This window comes from Pogona vitticeps, chromosome 6, assembly GCF_051106095.1.
Source record: "Pogona vitticeps strain Pit_001003342236 chromosome 6, PviZW2.1, whole genome shotgun sequence".
Taxonomy (NCBI): Eukaryota; Metazoa; Chordata; class Lepidosauria; order Squamata; family Agamidae; genus Pogona; species Pogona vitticeps.
In genome coordinates, this window is record NC_135788.1 from 117,208,862 (window position 1) to 117,230,002 (window position 21,141).

A 21,141-nucleotide genomic window follows, 5' to 3' on the forward strand; every position below is an offset into this window, starting at 1 on the left:
AGACAGAAGAGGAGAACAGCTTGGGGTAGCTGCATACACAAACAATAAATCCCAGGGATGTTGTCAGGTCTTCCTGTCTGAGTCCCCAGTCTGAGTCTGACTCTTATCTGTTCCTGGTGCTATTTGTTCCTCAGCAGGGGGAATGTCATCTTCTTCTCCTCCTCTTCCTCCTTACCCCAAGAGGCCCAAAGGAAGAGGAGAAGGAGGAAGGTGACCCCTTCATCCTCATGAATAGGAAGCCATCATGGCTGCCTCTTTGAAGGAAGTCTTCCCTATTGCTACTACTTCCTTATTTTTTAATTGACTCCGACTCACTTTATTGAGTTTATGCAAAATGCACCTGGGTGACCAAGGTTGGGAACCACTCTTCTGAGAAAAATACAGAACAAGTAACCTCTGAAAATTATCGTTTGGCGCAAGCTTTTTCTGAGATGCCCAGCTGGTGGAGTCTGAAGAGAACACCAGCAGCCTTGAATCCCATGGCCAAGAGAAAGCCCTCCCCAAGTGATGATGATGATGTCAGGAAAAAAATATACAAAAATAAAGAAGACAAAAAAGTCGTGGCATCCCCAAAGTCTAACTACTATATTTTAATGGGACCTCTTGTCGACAACTCCACCTCTTCAGACAGACGACATCATTGTTCAGATGATGATGATGACGACGACAACGTGAATAATATGCTAGAAAAGAAAGAAAGAAAAGTCAACAGATTCTCTTCTCTATTTTAACTCCATTTTGTAAAACTAGGATTAATATGGGAAGTATAAGGGCAGGATAATCTGTATTTCTTTAATTGAACCTAATGATAGAGGGAATGGTAGAGGCTGATAGATGATAGAAACAATCACCATGATTTCTCTGGGGCAGGAAGTTAGGGTATACATGCATACATACATACATACATACATACATACATACATACATACATACATACATACATACATACATACATACATACATACATACATACATACATACATACATACATACATACATACATACCTCTTATTCTTCCTCTGCTCAGATCTACATTATCACCTATATGAAATATACAGTGTATAGTTGTAAGTCCAGCCATCTTTTCAGTGGTGATGGTTTAATATCATAATAATTTCTGGTTTTCAAGCTATTAATATTCTCTGTTCTAACACTGTAAGCCACCTTGGTTCATAGTAGTAATCTTGGGTACACAGACAGATATACGTACATAGTTATCTCTTATTCTTCCTCCTCTCAGATCTACATTATTACCTACATGAAATATACAGTGTACAGTTTGAAGTCCTGTTGGTCCCAACTCCCAGGGGTTTGGCGGATGAGTAGTAACCATGGAAAATATCCAAGGATTTGAGCCTGTCAGAACCTAAAGAGAGGAGGAACGTTCTTAAATTTCAGACAAGCAGCTTCCAGAAATGGCGTTCCAGGCACAATGTTAAAACTTGCACTTAAATAGACCTTGAAAGTTATTTGTGCTCCAGTGGGTTTGATTTGTGCTTGGGAGTCAAACAAATATGGAAATTGGTTGTTGTGGGTTTTTTCGGGCTCTTTGGCCGTGTTCTGAAAGTTGTTCTTCCTAACGTTTCGTCAGTCTCTGTGGCCGGCATCTTCAGAGGACAGCACTCTGTCCTTTGAAATATGGAAAATCACCTTTCATTAGACTGGAATTCAATCCGGCCATTCCTTTTTTGACTTGGGTCACGTACAGATTGGTCTAAACCAGCCCAATTTGCTTTGGAATGCAGGCTTCAAACAAAACCAAGTAAATCAGTCCATGGTCAAATGCTTTGTGTATCCTTTTAAGTCTCATATTCATACCCTTCCTCCTTAAACTGACTCCCTTATGCAAATCTAGGACGCTTTTTTTCTGACTTAAACCCACAAGCTGTGTCACCGCACACACAACTTCGGGCACAGCACAGAGCTTCTAATCTAGAGACTACCTCCCCAATAATTATGTCACCCTTCTTGCTGATCCTTGTCACCTTGGCTGCCTTCTCCTCATGTGCGTTGGCCTTCAAATCTTGATTCGGGGGTTAAAAAGGCTTAATTGGGTGTCTATACGATGACCATGGGCTTTGGCTTTTTTCTATATCAACCTTCTCCCTCTCTGCTTCCCAGGTGCCTTCGCACAGGTGGTCCTCACCCAGTCAGAACCTGTGGTGAAGAATCCTGGACAGTCTCACAAGCTAAGTTGTAGAGCTACTGGGTTTGACGTCAACGGCTACTGGATGGAATGGGTCCGGCAGAAACCTGGCCAAGGCTTGGAATGGCTAGCTCACTATCTTAACCCTAGCAACAAATATTATTCATCAGCAATCCAAGGGCGATTCACAGCTTCCAAGGACAGCTCCAGCTTCTACCTGCAAATGAACAACCTGAAAGACGAAGACACAGCGGTCTATTACTGTGCAAGGGACACAGTGAGAAAGTTTCCCCCAGAACTCGCACAAAAACCTTTTGCATCATTCATGGTCATGCGGAGTCACCAGAGGGGGAACCAAAGGACCACAAAAGAGAAATCGATAAGGAGGCCAGAAGAAAATACTTGATAGTATGTGTCTGTGGTTTCATGGCTCTCTTCTCACCCTGGGAAAGGTTATTCCAGATGCTTCCTGTTTCAGCAGAAACAACAGATGACAGACACACAAACACAGACACCACAGTTTGAAAGAATACCATAGACAGAGATGCACAAGAAAAGAAAGGGTAAAACACAGATCAGGATGCCAAAGACAGGATCCCATTGAAAACCCACCCATCCTATGAAGTTTAAAAGGAAAAACCCATTGCCAATGCCACCACAGGGGGTGTGAGATCCTTCCAGAGGAAGGAAGGAAAGCCTGCCAACCCTCCAGAAAGCAAGAAAGAAAAGGACCGGCCATGTGGTGGGTAGATGGAACAAGCAGGCCACCCAGGGAGGAGGTGGAAGGGTTCAGGCATTCATACAAGGGTCCTCCATGGCAGGAGGAAGGCTCAGTTGGCAAAAAAAGTTAAGCTAGCACTAGCCGCACATTTGCCTGAGCATACCCTGTTTATAAACCATGAAAAGGAGTGCACCATATCAGTTGAGAGCCACCCATCCAGCAGCCACAAAAGCAGAAGCAGCAAGAAGATCTCACGTTAGAGCAGTGGGTAGACCATCTAGCCTAACCCGATCCACTCTATCCACAGTTACTATGTTGGTAGCTGCTAGCCAGGTCACCCCTTCATCTCTGCCCATGTCTTGTGGAAACTGTGGCTGTAGAGTCACGAGCCCATACACACAGCATGCCTCCTGAGCACCACAGCACCTCTGGAAGAGGTGGAAGGGACTGGACTGCTATGGGATGGAGGTACACCATCTAGCCTTACCCAATTTGGATTGACAGGTGACCGTCTCACCTCTGTTCATGTCCTGAGGACAATGCAGCTGGAAAAAGCATTTTATGTCATTTTTCTTGTCATTTGCTGGACCTTCAGTTCACCTTGGAGAGGAGATGGTGCCTCCATCCCTAAGAGCCCTCAATTAGACCCACGGAGTGGATCCATACCCACCATCAGGACTGACATGGATGCCCAGCGTTGGTGGTTCTAGGAGGACACAGCGTCTGTGGGGGGTGGCTTCCAAAGTGCAGCACGTCTGCCAGGGGTCCCTCATTCATACTCATTCAATTGTTAGACTTTAAATTGTGTGATAAATCTTCTGAACAGGCTTACCTTGCCTGGCTCTGCAAAGGGACAGCCTTGGGATAGTGAAAGTCATTGGGATTCAGACAAATCAGGAGAATGTCAGGTTATCTGGTTTCATTAGTGAGGATGCTTATATCCTGAGCTGTTCTCCTCACCTAACATTGTCCCATCGGTGGAAAGTAAAGAATAACTTGAGGAAATGGCAGGAAAAAACTGAAATCCTTCATCAAAGGCCCGTGTTGCTCCCTTTTGCCTACGTTGTGTGTAAATCGAAGGAGAAATTTAAGCCAGTCCCCATTCAGAGAGCATTTGAATGGAAAAAGAATCCTTAGTTTGAACACATTTTCCCTTCAGCATTCTTTGGTGGGGATGTTTCTGCTTTCAAATGCAAAGGACAAGAAAGATCTAGAAGGAAAACACATGACCAATCTCTGAAAACTTCTGGAAAGGCTTCTTCTCAGAATTCTTACTGGTGGAGTCCAGAGAGTACACACAGTGTCTTGAGAAAGACAGCATAGAAATCCAATCAAATCAGTCAATCAATCAATCAATCAAAGTGAAGAGATCCCCATCTTTATTTTAAGCATACCTTCTGTTTAATGTGGAAAGAATACCAGTTGGACAGTCTTTTAAATTAAACATGAAGAAAGAAAGTGTCAGAGGCATGAACTGTCTCTATCAAGATCCTTGTCATAGGTGATGCTTTGTTGTGTTGAAGTGGGTGGAGATTGGCTTTCTTCATGGAAGAAACATCTTTGGCATCTTCAGGCAAGCCCCCCTTTTAATCCCAGCCACTCATGAGATGGAAACCCTATGCAAATCAGGCTTCCCTGTAAACACAGTTTAAAGATTCATTGTAGACCCAAATCTACCACTGTTCTGCAGGAAGACATTGCTCTTAACTCCACAATGAAGCTCTCCTTTCTTGTCCTTTTCCTTGCCTTATTCTCAGCTCCAATGTGTGAGTATCCTACAGATCAATGCAATGGATGAATCATGGCTGAAGTCAATATTTCATTAATCAGTCCTTTGCCCTCCCCCTTAGGTGTCCACGCCAGTGTTCGGCTCGTGGAATCTGGACCAGGAACACTGATGCCTGGGCGATCGCTCAGACTCACCTGCACAATATCTGGGGCTTCTGTGAAGAGCAAATACTGGCATTGGGTCCGCCAAGCTCCAGGAAAGGGACTGGAATGGGTGGGACGGATCGTCTGGATTGGCATCACATGGGGTACAATCTACGCACCGTCTCTCCAAAGCCGAGCCACCCTCTCTGCTGATTTCTCCAAGAACGAATATTCTCTCGAGCTGAGGTCCCTGACAGCTGCCGACACAGCCGTGTATTACTGTGCCCGAAGATCACAGTGAGACAAAGGGAAAGAGGAGCTGTACAAAAAGAGGAAGCCATTCCCTGCTGGTGCTTTTCCCTTGAAAGGTTTTGTGCATTTCCTCCTGGTCCTTCACCGTCAAGAGGGCCCATGCTTTAAATTTAAGAACAGGTTCAGTGTGGCTGGACTTATTCTTCTCTGGAAGTAGAGTGGTTGTACCAGGGAATGCAGAGAATCTGCCCAATGCCATACCAGTTAGCTTGTCCTCTCTTCCTTTTTTCTTTCCTTTCCTCCTCACCCTTTCTTCCGCTCAGAATTATTCACTGTCCCTGGCGGCAATAGCACACAATAGACCTTAAGGCGTCTCTCTCTCTCTCTCTCTCTCTCTCTCTCTTTTTTAATCCTGCACTGATCTGGGTTTGGATGCTGAATCCTTATGGGGTTGAATTATCAGGAGTAGCTCTGGGAAGACCTGCTAGAATTCCTCAGAAGTGCAGGAGGTCAGACAGCGGCATTAGCTTCGATTTCCCCCATACAGCCTAATTTCCCTGGATTAACTATCACTTACAGTCTGAATAACTCACTTTGAGACATTATTTGGAGAAAGCATGACAAATGTTTCATTTACTTACCATCAATAGTCATTCATGGGTTTAAAAGGCTTACATATCCTTTGATATAACCCTGGGCTTTCTAACTCCACATCTTTCTTATTCTCTTACCAGGTGCCTTCACATAAGTGGTCCTCATCCAGTCCAAACCTGTGATGAAAAATTTTGGGCAGTCTCACAAGGTATGTTGTAGACCTACTGGGTTTGACGTCAACAGTTATCAGATGCACTGGGTCCGGCAGAGACCTGGCAAAGGCTTGTAATGGCTGGTTTAAATTATTAACCCTAGGACAATAATTTATTCACTGGCAATCCAAGGGCGATTCACAGCCTCTAAGGACAGCTCCAGCTTCTCTCTGCAAATGAACAGCCTAGTAGAGGAGGACATGGTTGTGCAGGAGACACAGTAAGCTATATTCCTCCAGGACTCACTGAGAAAACATCCTCAGCATTAATTGTCATGAGGAGTCACCAGAGGAGGGAAACAAAGGACCACAAAACAGAGATCTGTAAGTGAGAAAGAGGAAAAATAATTGATGGTATGTGAGTGTGATTTTCTGGGAAAGATTGTTCCAGATGCTTCCTGTTGCTGATGAGGGACATGCACAAATGCACAAAGAGACACGACAGTTAGAGCAAATCATAGCCGACGAATTGTACAGAAATTCAGAAAAGGATAAGCCCAGATCATGGTCCCAAAGATGGCGCTGTTTTGAAATCCCACCCATTTTCAAAGGCTTTGAGAGAATCACAGCAGGCAAAATTGTGCAATAAACTCAGAAGAGGATAAACACCCATTAAATTCCTTACTCAAAGACCCATGTTGCTCTCTTATCCCGAGCTGTATGTAAATACAAGGAGAATTTAAGCCAATCCCACTTCCGAGAGCAACTGAGGGAAAAAAGGATTGTCTTGAGAAAGGGAGCATAAAAATGCCATCACATCAGTCAACCAATCAACATTAAGAGGTTCCCTTCTTTATTTTAAGCATACATTCTGATTAATGTGGCAAAAATACAGGTGGGGTAGTCTTCTTCTTTTTAATTAAACATGAAGATGGAAGAAAAAACATGTCAGGGTCCATAAATGTCTCTATATTATTGTTGTTTAGTCGTTAAGTTGTGTCCGACTCTTTGTGACCCCATGGACCAGAGCACGCCAGGCCCTCCTGTCTTCCACTGCCTCCCGGAGTTAGGTCAAATTCATGTTGGTAGCTTTGATGACACTGTCCATCCCTCTCGTCCTCTGTCGTCCCCTTCTACTCTTGCCTTCACACTTTCCCAACATCAGGGTCTTTTCCATGGAATCTTCTCTTCTCATGAGATGGCCAAAGGATTGGAGCCTCGGCTTCAGGATCTGGGTGGCACATCACACTAACAGTTTCTTATTAGAAATAATTTGATTTTACTCACAAAGAACTGCTACTAAGAATAGGAGAAGGAGGATGTTCTTGTGTCTTATATACTTCCTTTGAAAAGATTTATAGCAATTATTCTCAGGCCTTTCTAGACAGCGAATACTCAGGGGTGATTTACATTTCACTTCTTATGGGGACATCTGGACTGGTGCAATTTGCCCAAGCCCACACAGGATGTCTTTGTGAGGATGCACATAGTTCAGGATTCGAACTCACCACCCTACTTAACTCACCTGGTGTTCTTCCTCAGGGCAGAATCGGCTTTTGCATCTTCAGGGAAGCCCTCTTTTTAAAAAGCCCCTCACTGATGAAATTCGTCAATATTAAGAAACAAACTAAGAAAACCCTTCAGATTTATCTGGTAAGTAGACTGGTTGAATACTCTCTCTCTCTTTTGACCCAACTCCAGGAGGCAGTGGAAGACAGGATTGGAAAATGGAAGAATGTGTTGGGAGCCAGAAAGGTGTCTTTTAGCATGCTTGAGAAGAGAAGGCATTACAGTGGGGTCTCTACTTAAGAACTTAATCCGTATTGGAAGGTGGTTCTCAAGTTGAAAAGTTCTTATGTTGAATCTGCATTTCCCATAGGAATGCATTGAAAACCATTTAATCCGTATCTGCTCTTTTCCGGCCATAGAAACTACAGTGGAACCTCTACTTAAGAACTTAATCCGTTTTGGAATGGTGTTCTTAAGATGAAACGTTCTTAAGTTGAAGCAAAATTTCCCATAGGAATGGACTGAAAACCAATTAATCCGTTCTGGCTGTTTTTTTGTTATGTAGAGGTGCGTTCGTACATTGAAGCATTAGTTCCCATAGGAACTAATGCAAAGCTGGTTAATACGTACTCTACCACTAGGGGGAGAATTTTTTTTAACCTAAGATGTCCTAAGGTTAAAAAAGAGCAGGAAAGGTTTTTTTTCCTGTTCTTATCTTGGATTTCTGTTCTCAAGTAGAAGCAAAATTTAGCAAATGGAGCTGTTCTTAAGTTGGATTGTTCTTAAGTAGAGACGTTCTTAAGTAGAGACCCCACTGTATGTGGTGTTGACATCGGTGGAACTTGCGCTTTGCGGGCATGTGGGAATCCCAGCTGGGGTCCTTCCTCAGGGCAGAAACACTCCGGGCATCTTCAGGCAACCCCCTTTTAAAAGGACACCCACTGATGAAATGGAAATCAGATGCAAATCCAGCTTATGTATAAACACAGTTTAAAGATGCAGTGCAGACCCAAATCTACCACTGCTCCAAAGAAAGACGTTTCTCTTCACTGCACAATGAAGCCCTACTTACTTTTCCTCTTTTTTGCCTTAATCGCAGCCCCAATGTGTGAGTATCGATCTACAAATCAATGCGATGGATGAACCATGGCGGAAGTCACTATTTCACTAATCAGTGCTTTGTCATCCCCCTTAGGTGTCCGTGCCAGCGTTCGGCTTGTTGAATCTGGACCGGGAACGCTGAAGCCTGGGCAAACGCTCAGACTCTCCTGCGCAGTCACTGGGGATTCTGTGGAGAACAGCTACTGGGAATGGGTCTGCCAGGCTCCAGGAAAGGGACTGGAATGGGTGGGACAGATAGACTGGAGTAGCAACACATGGCGTATATTCTACGCACCGTCTCTCCAAAGCCGAGCCACCCTCTCTGCCGATGCCTCCAAGAACGAGTATTATCTTGAGCTGAGGTCCCTGACAGCTGCCGACACAGCCGTGTATTACTGTGCCCGAAGTCCACAGTGAGACGAAGCAAAGGAGGAGCTGTACAAAAAGAGGAAGCCATTCCCTGCTGGTGCTTCACCCTCAAGAGAGCCCATGTCTCAAGGAGCAGAGCCACTTCCTCCTCCTTCCTCGCCCACAAATCTTCTTCATCTCCATCTCAGCTCTTCCTCCTCCTCAGACGACCCACGACTCTCACTTGGGTTGGGCAATGACAAAGCAGACCTCCTGCCAGGCTAATGCTCTCAGCATCAGATTCATCAGGGAGCAGCTTTGCTTCTAAGACACTCACTAGGGTGCTTAATGATCACTCCTTTTTCATCCACCTTCGGTGGCCACTCAAGTCTTCCGCCTCTGGAATCTAGACCAGGAATGCTGAAGAATCACTCCGACTCACCCGTACAGTCTCTGGGGATTCTCTGGAGAACAAGTGGAGGGAATGGCTCCAGGAAATGGACTGAGCCATGTGTAAAGGACAACACAATTTGAAGCAGTCCAACCTCTTACAGCAAGAAAATTTCGCTTGACTTTTCTGAGAAACAATGGGAATATTGTGGGGTTAAATAGAAAACATATCTCTAAGAAATGTCTTTCTGGACAGGCTTCATCTGAGATGGCATCTGCTAGTGACATCTGGAGAGAAAACAAGCCACTGGGATTCCCCTGCCACAGAAAGGCAGCATAGAAACGCAAAAAATATCGGAAGGAAGGAAGGAAGGAAGGAAGGAAGGAAGGAAGGAAGGAAGGAAGGAAGGAAGGAAGGAAGGAAGGAAGGAAGGAAGGAAGGAAGGAAGGAAGGAAGGAAGGAAGGAAGGAAGGAAGGAAGGAAGGAGGGATGGAGGGAGGGAGGGAGGGAGGGAGGGAGGGAAGAGAGGGGGGAAGGGGAGCAAAGGGAAGGGAAGGGAAGGGAAGGAAATCCTAGAATTTCAGAGCTGGAAAGGACAGTATAGATCATCACCTCCAGCCCTTTATTACAAGTGGCAGGCATATAGGCCATTTTCATCATCTTTTAAAAAATGTTTTAAGCCTTAAGAAATAGAACAACATCTGCTGATTACAAGTGACAGGCAAATAGGCTATTTGCTCCATCTCTCTTTAAATGATGATGATGCTCCTCATCAACATCATAGCATGCCATCTAGTTATTAGGGACATGACTATTTCACTGGAATCAATGACATGTAGGTACTTAACTGTGCATTTATGCTCTGATTTCATCGCAGTTTGGGAGCCCAAAAACCCTGCCCCTCCTGGGGAGGGAGGGCAGCCAACCTCTGTCTGAGAAAGTGTGTGCCTGCACATCTGCAGCTCGCCTCTGGGCTGGGCTGGAGAGGATGGCCATGCCCTTGAGGATTTGCAGGTGAGCACCTGGGCAGATGAAATTCAATGGGAAAACAGAATCAAAGGAGAAGGACTATTGGCAAGCTAGAGAGTGAAAATCAAAGTCCAGCTGAAATGCATGTGGGACTTGCTCTTCGCTGCTGATGCAGCGTTTCTTGCCCATTCTACTGAAGAGCTCGCAACAACTCATGAATTGTTTTAACAAGGCCTGCCAAGACTTTGGACTAACAATCAGCCTCAAGAAAACTCATGTCATGGGCCAGGGTGTGGACTCACCTCCCTCCATTACCATCTCCACACAAGAATTCGAGGTTGTTCATGATTTTGTGTACCTTGGCTCAACGATCTCTGACAGTCTCTCCCTAGATGTCAAGATAGATAAATATATTGGCAAAGCAGCTGCCATGTTCTCTAGACTCACAAAGAGAATATGGCTTAATAAGAAGCTGACAGCATACACCAAGATCCAGGTCTATAGAGCCTGTGTCCTTAGCACACTCCTGTACTGAAGTGAGTCCTGGACCCTTTGTGCATGGCAGGAGAGGAAGCTTAACACGTTCCTTATGTGTTGTCTCTGATGCATTTTTGGTATCACCTGGCAGGACAAAGTTCCAAACAGAGTAGTCCTAGAATGAGCTGGAATTTTTAGCATGTATACATTACTGAAACAGTGATGTCTACATTGGCTTGGGCATGTCGTGAGAATGGCTGATGGTTGGATTCCAAAAGATCTCCTATATGGAGAATTAGTGCAGGGAAGTAGCCCCAGAGGGAGACCACAGCTGTGATACATGCATTTCCTTGGCTTTTTGTATCCCAACAATTTTCCTCTCCTTTTATCAGGTGCCTTCACACAAGTGGTCCTCGCTCAGTTAGATCCTGTTGAGAAAAATCTTGGGCAGTCCCACAAACTAAGTTGTAGATTAACAGAGTTTGACATCAATAGCTATTGGATCCAATGGGTCTGGCAGAAATGCCTCTTTTAGAATTGCTGCTCAAGGTGACAGTGTGCTGTTTTGAAGTGGGTGGAACCTGGTCTTCCTCGAGGAAGAACATCTTTGGCATCTTCAGGCAAGCCCCCTTTTTAATGACACCCACTGATAAGATGGAAAACAGATGCAAATCTGGCTTCCACCTCAACAGAGTTTAAAGATTCATTGAAGACCCAGATCTACTACTGTTCTGCAGAAAGACATTTCTCTTAAACTTCACAATGAAGCTCTCTTTTCTTGTCCTTTTGCTTGCCTTATTCTCAGCTTCAATGTGTGAGTATCCTACAGATCAATGCAATGGCTGAACCATGGCTGAAGTCAATATTTCATTAATCAGTGCTTTGTCCTCCACCTTAGGTGTCCACGCCAGCGTTCAGCTTGTGGAATCCGGACCAGGAACGCTCAAGCCTGGGCAATCACTCACACTCACCTGCAGAATATCTGGGGATTCTGTGAAGAGCAACTACTGGCATTGGGTCCGCCAGGCTCCAGGAAAGGGACTGGAATGGGTGGGACGGATCGTCTGGAGCAGCAACACATGGCATATATTCTACCTGCCATCTCTCCAAAGCCGAGCCACCCTCTCTGCCGATTCCTCCAAGAATGAATATTATCTTGAGCTGAGGTCCCTGACAGCTGCCGACACTGCCGTGTATTACTGTGCCCGAGAATCACAGTGAGACAAAGCAAAAGAGGAGCTGTACAAAAAGAGGAAGCCAATGCCTGCTGGTGCTTCACCATTGAGAGTTTAAGCATTAAACTCAGTTACAATCAGTGCAGGCTTTCTCTTGCTTCACATTAGGGGTTAACATATCTATGCAGGCTGTATTGAGTTTGAGGCAAGTCAAAAGAGTGCCAGAATATCTGGTTTCAGTTGTCGGCATGGCTTATTTTTTAGCCCTTTGTCTGAAAACTATGCATGTCCTTGGGGATTGGGGCAACCCTAGAGAATTTCCCCAAGTCTCTCTATTGTCAAAAGACAGTTCTCTTTATCTACCATGGCCTGGTAGGTAGAAGGCAAAGAAAGGCTTGAGGCATGCTCAAACACAAACAGAAATCCTTTCCCAACATCTTGATCTTGGGTGCTGAGCTGTGTGTAAATGCAAAGACCACTTAACCAATCCAGCCTCCTAGAGTAGCAGTCTTGGAATTGACTTTTCTGCTTATCAATATAATGGATGTGAATACTCTGGGATCACAACACGTCCCTGAAAAGCACCTTGATTTCATCTGCGACAGAAAGGCATCATAGAAGTGCAATGGAAGGAAGGAAGGAAGGAAGGAAGTGTGATGATTTGTGTTTTTATGTGTATTAGAATGGGATATGTAGTACTAAGATTGTCCCAATAGCATCCATTTTGATTTAAAGTCTGTTCTGTAGTAGGAAAGTTTTACATGCTGTTCCAGAGAAGCTTCGCTCTCTGGTTATCTCGTTGCTAAGCTGAGTGGAGAGCAGAGAGTTTCGTAGTCAAAATAATTCTGCCACAAAGAATGATAACAACTGAAGCTCCCTGAGAAAGTTAGGCGGAACAACAAGACCCAGGAGGCATTCTGGGAAGAAGAAGAGTGAGGAGAAAGAGAGAAGAAAGATGGAGTTTGCCTGAGAAAGGGGCAGACACGTGTTTTTCCCATAATGGACTGGTTTTCATCTAGCATCAGCCTTTGAAGACCCAAGACACGTGAGATGGATGATTTATGCTTTTTGTTAGTTAGCATAGTTTCATTTCTTTATTTTTTTAGCTGGAGTGGGGGAGTGGTGTGTTCCGTTAGTCTTGAATGAAGATGTACCTACTGACTTAATTTACTATCAACTGAAACCTTTTCTAAAGTATTCTTTTTAATAAAACAGTAATGATTGATTTCTATGTAGAAGCTTTGTTTCTTGAACAGACCAGCTGAATGTCTAATTGGCCACGTGGGTTTGCTACCAAACTTTCAGAGCCAAATCATTCTGAGTATATCTCATGGTTATGTCTGTGTTGCTTTCTTAATAAGGAGATTGGCCTCTGAGGAAGAAAATTTAGACAGAACTTGGCTGAGTTCAATTGGCTCTGCTCAGCAGTTAGAAGTTTGTCTGGTTTTCTTACTCGTCCCGATTTCCTGCACCCCCATAAATCTCTTTGGAGATACGGGGCTGTTTACATGGTTGGCAGCGGTCGGACGGAACACGTGCTTTAGTGTGATTTATGGATTTATGGTGCTTGCTTTGTAAGTGAAGCTGCAGGCATTCTTCCGGAAGCCTTGGCTGAGGGAGTGCGTGCATGCTGACAGGCTGTAAATTAGCCAAATTGCTTTTCTCTTTCCAGCTAAGGATCTTACGGAAAGACTTAGCTGCAGTGAGGTCTGATAAGAAACAACGCTTAGGTTTTAACAGACATTAAAATCTGTTTAATTGGGCTGTTTATTGAGTGGGCATTTTCATGCAAGTAAACGGTCGCCCTTCTGAAGCTCCAGTTTAGGGCTGTTCCTGCCAGAGTGTTTTATGGCTTTGCTCTCGCCCTACAGTTTCGGCTACATGGGCAGAGAGAGGTTTTTGGAGTTGCCTGAAGAGCAGTTTGTGACTCAGAGAAAAGTTAAGATTGGTGGTGCATCTGCTAGGCTGCCTTTGGTTAGTAAAGATGTGAAGCCCTTGCATCAAGAGCTTTTGGAGGCTGTTGAGCACGACGTCTTGACTCCAAGTGGAGCTAAGCAAAGGATTACTTATGATTCTTCACAACTGAGAAGGGAATTACAAAAGGGAAATATAATGGCTAAACTCCCAGCACAGGACGTCCAGGATCTACTTAGATCTGATTCAGATCAGACTTGGACTAAGTTGCAACAGATGGATCAGGCAGAGGAAATGGCGGGTGCCAGCACTCCAGTAGGGAGGGGAGTGCCAGGCAGAGGCATTTCTGATGGGACAGCAGGAGCAGCAGCAGCAGCAGCAGCCGGTGCTGTGGGTCCTGATCCTAACAAGAGTCTATCACCAGTGGATAAGTTAGCCATGGTGTTTGCTGATTTTGTTGCTTGTCACACTCAAACTATTCGTAATCAGAGCATGGCTGATGAATTATTGAAGCAGTACAGAGAGGCAAAGGTGGAGCGTTTGGTTAATGAGCTGAAGGAAAAAGAAGAGTTTAAGAACTCAATAGCCAGTGTTGATAGAAGCAATCTACCTTACTACCATGATGGCGATGATATCTTATCATTTTTATCGATATATGAACAGGCGTGTCGAGACCTTAAGATACCGGAGGCCTGGCACCTTAAGCTATTGCGTACTCAGTGTTCTGGGCAACTTGCCAACTTGGTAGCCAAATTATCTGATGAGGACCCTGACTGGCCTACTTTTAAAGAGGTGGTAAAGAGAAAATTTGGTTTCACTTCGGAAATACTGAGGCAGAACTTTAGAAAACTGAAAAAGCAGCCTAATGAGTGTTATTCTGCACTAGCTGACAAAATAGAACATCTAGGTGATCAGTGGTTGAGCTCCTTGGGCGCCAGTACTTTTGCAGATTTAAGAACTGTGTTGTACATGGAGCATTTTCTTAATTTAGTGCCTTCAGAAATAAGGAGTACTTTGTTGGAGAGAGGATACAAAGACTTGCAAACCCTTGCTTTAAAGACTGATGAAATTCTCTCCTTTAAAACGCATGAACCTGCTGTTAGGCCAAAGACTGCACCAGTAGCGCCTAAGAGACAGAGTCAGCCTGAATTTAGAAAGTCTTTTCCTCAAGAGCCCAGGCAAAGTTCATTTGAGCAACGCAGGAGTCTAGCTCCTAGCCAGAGTAAAACGCCTCTTAAATGTTTTGAATGTGGTGGCTCTCATCTGCGACGAGATTGCCCAAGGTTGAATGTGCCAGCTAGCCAAGTTAAGGAGCCAGCTAGGAAAACACCTGTGCCAGCTCCACGCAGATCTAAAGCAGGCACACCCAAGATGGCGTATGTAAGTTCTGTGCCAGCAGGAACTCAGCAAGTGCCAGCTGCCAGTAATGCAGTTTCTGTGCCTCACCAGTCAAGCATTGTGCCTTCACAGAGTCAGGAAGGAGTTAACCTAACAGTAACCCCTTCGCAAGCCAGTGGAATGCAGGCAGCAGTAAACCAATATGTGCCTAGGATTTTGGACTTACAAATTGCTTCAATTTCCTCAGAAATTGTAAAAGAGACTGCATCAGGAGAGAGGTTTTCTGTTATGGATCCTGATTGCATAGTACCAACTGCGCAAAGGGACTGGGCAACCCGCACATTTTCTGAGGTGGTTTTTCTTCACACACCTGGAGGTGATATGGCTTTAAGTGCTTTTCGAGACTCGGGTGCCGACATTTCTTCGATAAGCAAACGTTTTCTAGACCCCACCTTAATCTTGAACAACCTGAGGTGTCCAGTAAAAACTTATGGATCTATAGAGACTGATCAGCGTTTTATTCCTTTAGCTTATGTCAAAATTTCGTATAAGTCTTGGTCAGGTGTAAAACATATTTTAACCCATGAGGGAAAACCTGATTTTCTTCTTGGAAATGATCTTGCTTTTTTGGATCACATGCAGAGTCAAAATGCAACTTCAATGTCGGTAGTTACGCGTTCTCAAAGTAGAGAGATGCATAATCTTGAACGGGAGCAGGAATCCACTGAGGATAGCTCAGATGGAGACCTTACCCAACAGCAGCCTCTTGTGACCGAACCTGATAATGCAGCTACAACAGAAACTAAAATGGAGGAGGTGATACCTAAGGGATCAGAGGACTTTAGACTGAAGCAACTTAATGATCCCTCTCTAGCTTCTTTGAGGTCACAAGCAGAGAACTATGCTGAACGCCCTGCGCATCAGCAAGTTAGTTTCCTGTGGGGAGAAAATGGACTTTTGTACAGAGAATATTTCCCCAAATCCAACTTGGATGCCCAACCTGTTCAACAGTTAGTCGTGCCTACTGAATATAGACTGAGAATACTAGAAATGGCTCATGACCATCCGAGTAGTGGGCACCAGGGAATACAAAAAACCCTAAAGAGGATTTCCCAACATTTTTACTGGCCTGGTATTTCAAAAACTGTAAAGGACTATGTCAGTTCTTGTGACTATTGCCAACGCACAGGCCATCAAACTGACAAGGTAAAGGCCGAAATGCAGATTATGGAAATTCCTGACCAAGTGTTCCAGTGTTTGCAAATGGATGTGCTAGGACCTTTTGTTCCTACTAAATCTAAGAAGAAATACATCATTTCTTTCATCTGTTCTGCCAGTAGGTGGATCGAGGCTTACGCTATTAGCAACCTGACAGCTACCACCATAGCTAGAATTATTGTGGACTTGTGCTCGCGTATTGGAGTACCATCCAAAATAATTTGTGATCAAGCAGGAGCCTTTACAAGTGAACTTATGCGTAAGATCTGCGAGATAAGTGGAATAACCATCAGTTTTTCCACGGCCCATCATCCTCAATCTCATGGTATGGTGGAAAGAGGTCAACAAACTTTGCTTAGGATGATTAAAACTTTGACCCAAGAATATGGAAACATTTGGGATGAGCTTTTGCCTTTTGCTTTGTTTGCTTACCGTAGCTCAGCTCATTCTTCACTAGGTGGCTTTTCTCCAAGTGAGGTGGTGTTTGGAAGAAATCTACAAGGACCATTGGACTTCCTGAAATCCAATTGGGAAGGTGTGGTTAAAAGTAGTACTGTGCCAGTTGCTGATTTTGTTAGAAAACTTCAAGAGAAACTCTTGGCTGTTCAGGAGTTAGCCAGAGACAATTTGTTGGACGCTCAAGCAAGTCAGAAGTTCTTCCATGACAAGAGATCCAGACACAGGGAATTTTCTGTGGGTGATTTGGTACTTGTTCTGAACCCACTCAGACCTTCTAAGCTAGAAGTTGTCTGGGAAGGTCCAGGTGAAATTGTTCAAAAATTGGGAAATGTCAATTATCTTGTTAAAATGTTGGATTCTAATAAGAAACCTGTTCTTTACCATGTCAATAGTTTGAAACTGTACAAAGATAGATCTGCAATGGTTTTTCAATGTCATGCTGAATATTTTCATGCTGCAAATGAACCTATTGATATGTTATCTGAATTGCAAGATGCAGGTACATGGTCTGATAATCTTGTTTTAACAGGTACCGTTGATCAGAAAGAAAGGTTGTTTCAAATTTTAGAACAATACCAAGATGTGTTTTCAGATAAACCAGGTTACACCAAATTGATCAGTCATGTGATAACTACTGAGAACAACGCCCAGCCCATACGGTCTAGCCCATATAGAGCAATTGGTAATCATGCTATCCAAATTGAACAAGAGATACAAAAGATGTTATCTTTGGGGGTGATTGAACCGTCATTCTCCCCTTGGGCTTCTCCGGTGGTTCTGGTGCCAAAACGTAACGCTTTGGGTGAAATCCTCGAGGAAGTAAGATTTTGTGTTGATTACAGAAAGTTAAACAGTGTTACTGTTCCAGATCCATACCCATTGCCTAGAATGGATGATTTAATTGAACATCTTTCAAAGGCTAAGTTTATCAGCATTCTCGATCTAAAGAATGCTTATTGGCAGCTTGATTTGGCTGAAGATTCACGAGATAAGACCGCTTTCATCACGCACGTGGGAACTTTCCGTTTCCGCAGATTGCCATTTGGTTTGAAGAATGCAGGTGCGTCATTTCAAAGGATGATAGATAAACTTTTACAAGGTTTACCTTTTGCAAGTGCTTATCTTGATGATGTTGCCATTTTCAGTTCTGATTTTGATTCTCACATGTCTCACATTGAAACTGTTTTGTCCAGACTTCAGCAAGCAGGACTGACAGTCAAAGCCAGCAAGTGTCAGTGGATGCAAGGAAAAGTCATGTACTTAGGTCATTTGATTGGGCAAGGAGAAATTCAGACTTTGCAAGCTAAAGTACAATCTATTAATGATTGGCCTATTCCAAAAACTAAGAAACAGGTACGCTCGTTTTTGGGCCTAGTCGGCTACTACAGAAAATTCATTCCTGATTTCAGTCATTTGGCTTCACCTCTGACAGAGCTCACTAGGAAGAGACAGCCTGTCAAGGTAAAGTGGACACCAGAGTGTCAAGGTGCCTTTGAAGCTTTAAAAGCTAAGATTATGGATGCACCTATACTGAAGTCCCCTGATTTTGACAAACCATTCATCTTACAAACTGATGCTTCTGAATTAGGACTGGGAGCTGTTTTGTTACAGCAAGGAGAAGATGGGAACCTTTACCCTATCTCATACTTCTCTAGAAAACTCTTGGATAGAGAGAGAAGTTACGCAGTACCTGAAAAAGAAGCTCTTTCTATATTTTGGTCTCTCAATCTACTTCGACCTTACCTATGGGGTCGTAAGTTTACACTCCAAACAGATCACAGAGCTTTAGTTTGGTTGCAGAAGATGAAATCTCACAACCAAAAATTGTTGAGATGGAGTCTAGCATTGCAAGATTTTGATTTTGAAGTTCAACACATTCCTGGAAAATTGAATGTAGTGGCAGATGGTCTTTCTAGAATGTACTGTGAAGATTCCTATGAACCTGAACGTTGAAACAATGTATTCAACAGTGTGCTATGTTTCAGTATTGTAATAGTTAATCTGTAGTTGAATTTTGAGATGTAACCAGTTAATTACTTTGAATTACTTTTTAGTTACTTTTACTTGATTTCTTAAAATTAGATCAGATTAACTGCTCTGAATTTTAACGATAATCAGGGGGGGCATGTGATGATTTGTGTTTTTATGTGTATTAGAATGGGATATGTAGTACTAAGATTGTCCCAATAGCATCCATTTTGATTTAAAGTCTGTTCTGTAGTAGGAAAGTTTTACATGCTGTTCCAGAGAAGCTTCGCTCTCTGGTTATCTCGTTGCTAAGCTGAGTGGAGAGCAGAGAGTTTCGTAGTCAAAATAATTCTGCCACAAAGAATGATAACAACTGAAGCTCCCTGAGAAAGTTAGGCGGAACAACAAGACCCAGGAGGCATTCTGGGAAGAAGAAGAGTGAGGAGAAAGAGAGAAGAAAGATGGAGTTTGCCTGAGAAAGGGGCAGACACGTGTTTTTCCCATAATGGACTGGTTTTCATCTAGCATCAGCCTTTGAAGACCCAAGACACGTGAGATGGATGATTTATGCTTTTTGTTAGTTAGCATAGTTTCATTTCTTTATTTTTTTAGCTGGAGTGGGGGAGTGGTGTGTTCCGTTAGTCTTGAATGAAAATGTACCTACTGACTTAATTTACTATCAACTGAAACCTTTTCTAAAGTATTCTTTTTAATAAAACAGTAATGATTGATTTCTATGTAGAAGCTTTGTTTCTTGAACAGACCAGCTGAATGTCTAATTGGCCACGTGGGTTTGCTACCAAACTTTCAGAGCCAAATCATTCTGAGTATATCTCATGGTTATGTCTGTGTTGCTTTCTTAATAAGGAGATTGGCCTCTGAGGAAGAAAATTTAGACAGAACTTGGCTGAGTTCAATTGGCTCTGCTCAGCAGTTAGAAGTTTGTCTGGTTTTCTTACTCGTCCCGATTTCCTGCACCCCCATAAATCTCTTTGGAGATACGGGGCTGTTTACAGGAAGGAAGGAAGGAAGGAAGGAAGGAAGGAAGGAAGGAAGGAAGGAAGGAAGGAAGGAAGGAAGGAAGGAAGGAAGGAATAATAGATGGATGGATGGATGGATGGATGGATGGATGGATGGATGGATGGATGGATGGATGGATGGATGGATGGCTGGCAGGCAGGCAGGCAGGCAGGCAGGCAGGCAGGCAGGCAGGCAGGCAGGCAGGCAGGCAGGAAGGAAGGAAGGAAGGAAGGAAGGAAGGAAGGAAGGAAGGAAGGAAGGAAGGAAGGAAGGAATGCAAAAACCTTGCAGGGTCTTCCAGGTTGAGAAAACTGAGAAGTGGTTGACCTTTTGCTTTTTATGGGGCCATCTGGGAGTTTGCAGCTTGCCCACGGCTGCACAGATTGGCTTTTCTGGGATACACAGTGGAGGAATTGAATTGCTCGCCATACCTAATTTACTAAGCTAACACAGCAGCCTAAATGTAAGGATGGGGGAAAGAAATGGTCCAGAGACTATAAATGTCTCTCTATTGGCATGTTTGAAAAAGGCGACATCTGGGCTTTGCAGGGAATCCCAGCTTTGAGTTCTTTCTTGGGGCAGAAACACCTCTGGCATCACCCCCTTTTTAAATGCCACCCACTGATGAAATGGAAACCAGATGCAAATCCAGATTCCATGTAAACACAGTTTAAAGATCCAATGCGAATCCAAATCTACCACTGTTCCAAAGAGAACGGTCTCTCTTAACACCACAATGAAGCTCTCTTTTTCCTTTATCTTTCTTCCCTTATTCTCAGCTCCAAAGGGTGAGTATCCTAGAGATCAATGCAAAGCATGACCCAGGGCTCAAAGGAATATTTGATTAATCAATGCTCTGTCATCAACCTTAGGTGTCCACGCCAACGTTCGGCTCATGGAATCTGGGCCCTGAAACTTGGGCAATCACTCAAACTCACCTGCCCAGTCACAGGGGAGTCTGTGAAGAACAACTGGTGGGTCCAGGAAAGGGACTGTACTGGGCGGGACAGATCGACTGGAGTAGCAACACATGGTGTGCATACTGTGCACCATCTCTCCAAAACTGAGCCACCCTCTCTGATGCTGCCTCAAAGAGTATTATCTTGAACTAAGGTCCCTGACAATTCTACCATGTATTACTGTTTCAGGAGACACAATGAGACAGAGCAAAAAAAGAAAAAAAAGACCTGTACAAAAAGAGGAATCAGTTTCCTACAGGTGCTTCACCCTCTAGAGCAGTGGTCCTCAACCTTGGGCCTCCAGATGTTCTTGGACTACAACTCCCAGAAGCCTTCACCACCACCTCTGCTGGCCAGGATTTCTGGGAGCTGAAGTCCAAGAACATCTGGAGGCCCAAGTTTGGGGACCACTGCACTAGAGGGTCTGTGCCTTTATTATGAGAGCAATATTGGTGGCATTTTTCTCAGGTATTCTTGTTAAGCAAAGAAGTGTTCTCCAATGGGCTTTGATGGTGCCACATAATGCAGACCATCTGTTCACTACCAAAATGAGGTGACC

At 43.9% G+C, this 21,141-nt stretch overlaps 1 long non-coding RNA gene across 1 annotated transcript; it reads left to right on the plus strand.

The window, feature by feature from the left end:
• The first annotated feature begins 8,068 nt into the window (after positions 1–8,068).
• On the plus strand, positions 8,069–9,579 carry LOC140701372 (uncharacterized). Its single transcript, XR_012080304.2, has 2 exons — positions 8,069–8,353; positions 8,441–9,579. It is a non-coding gene; the product is annotated as an uncharacterized LOC140701372 (long non-coding RNA).
• Positions 9,580–21,141: the final 11,562 nt, after the last annotated feature.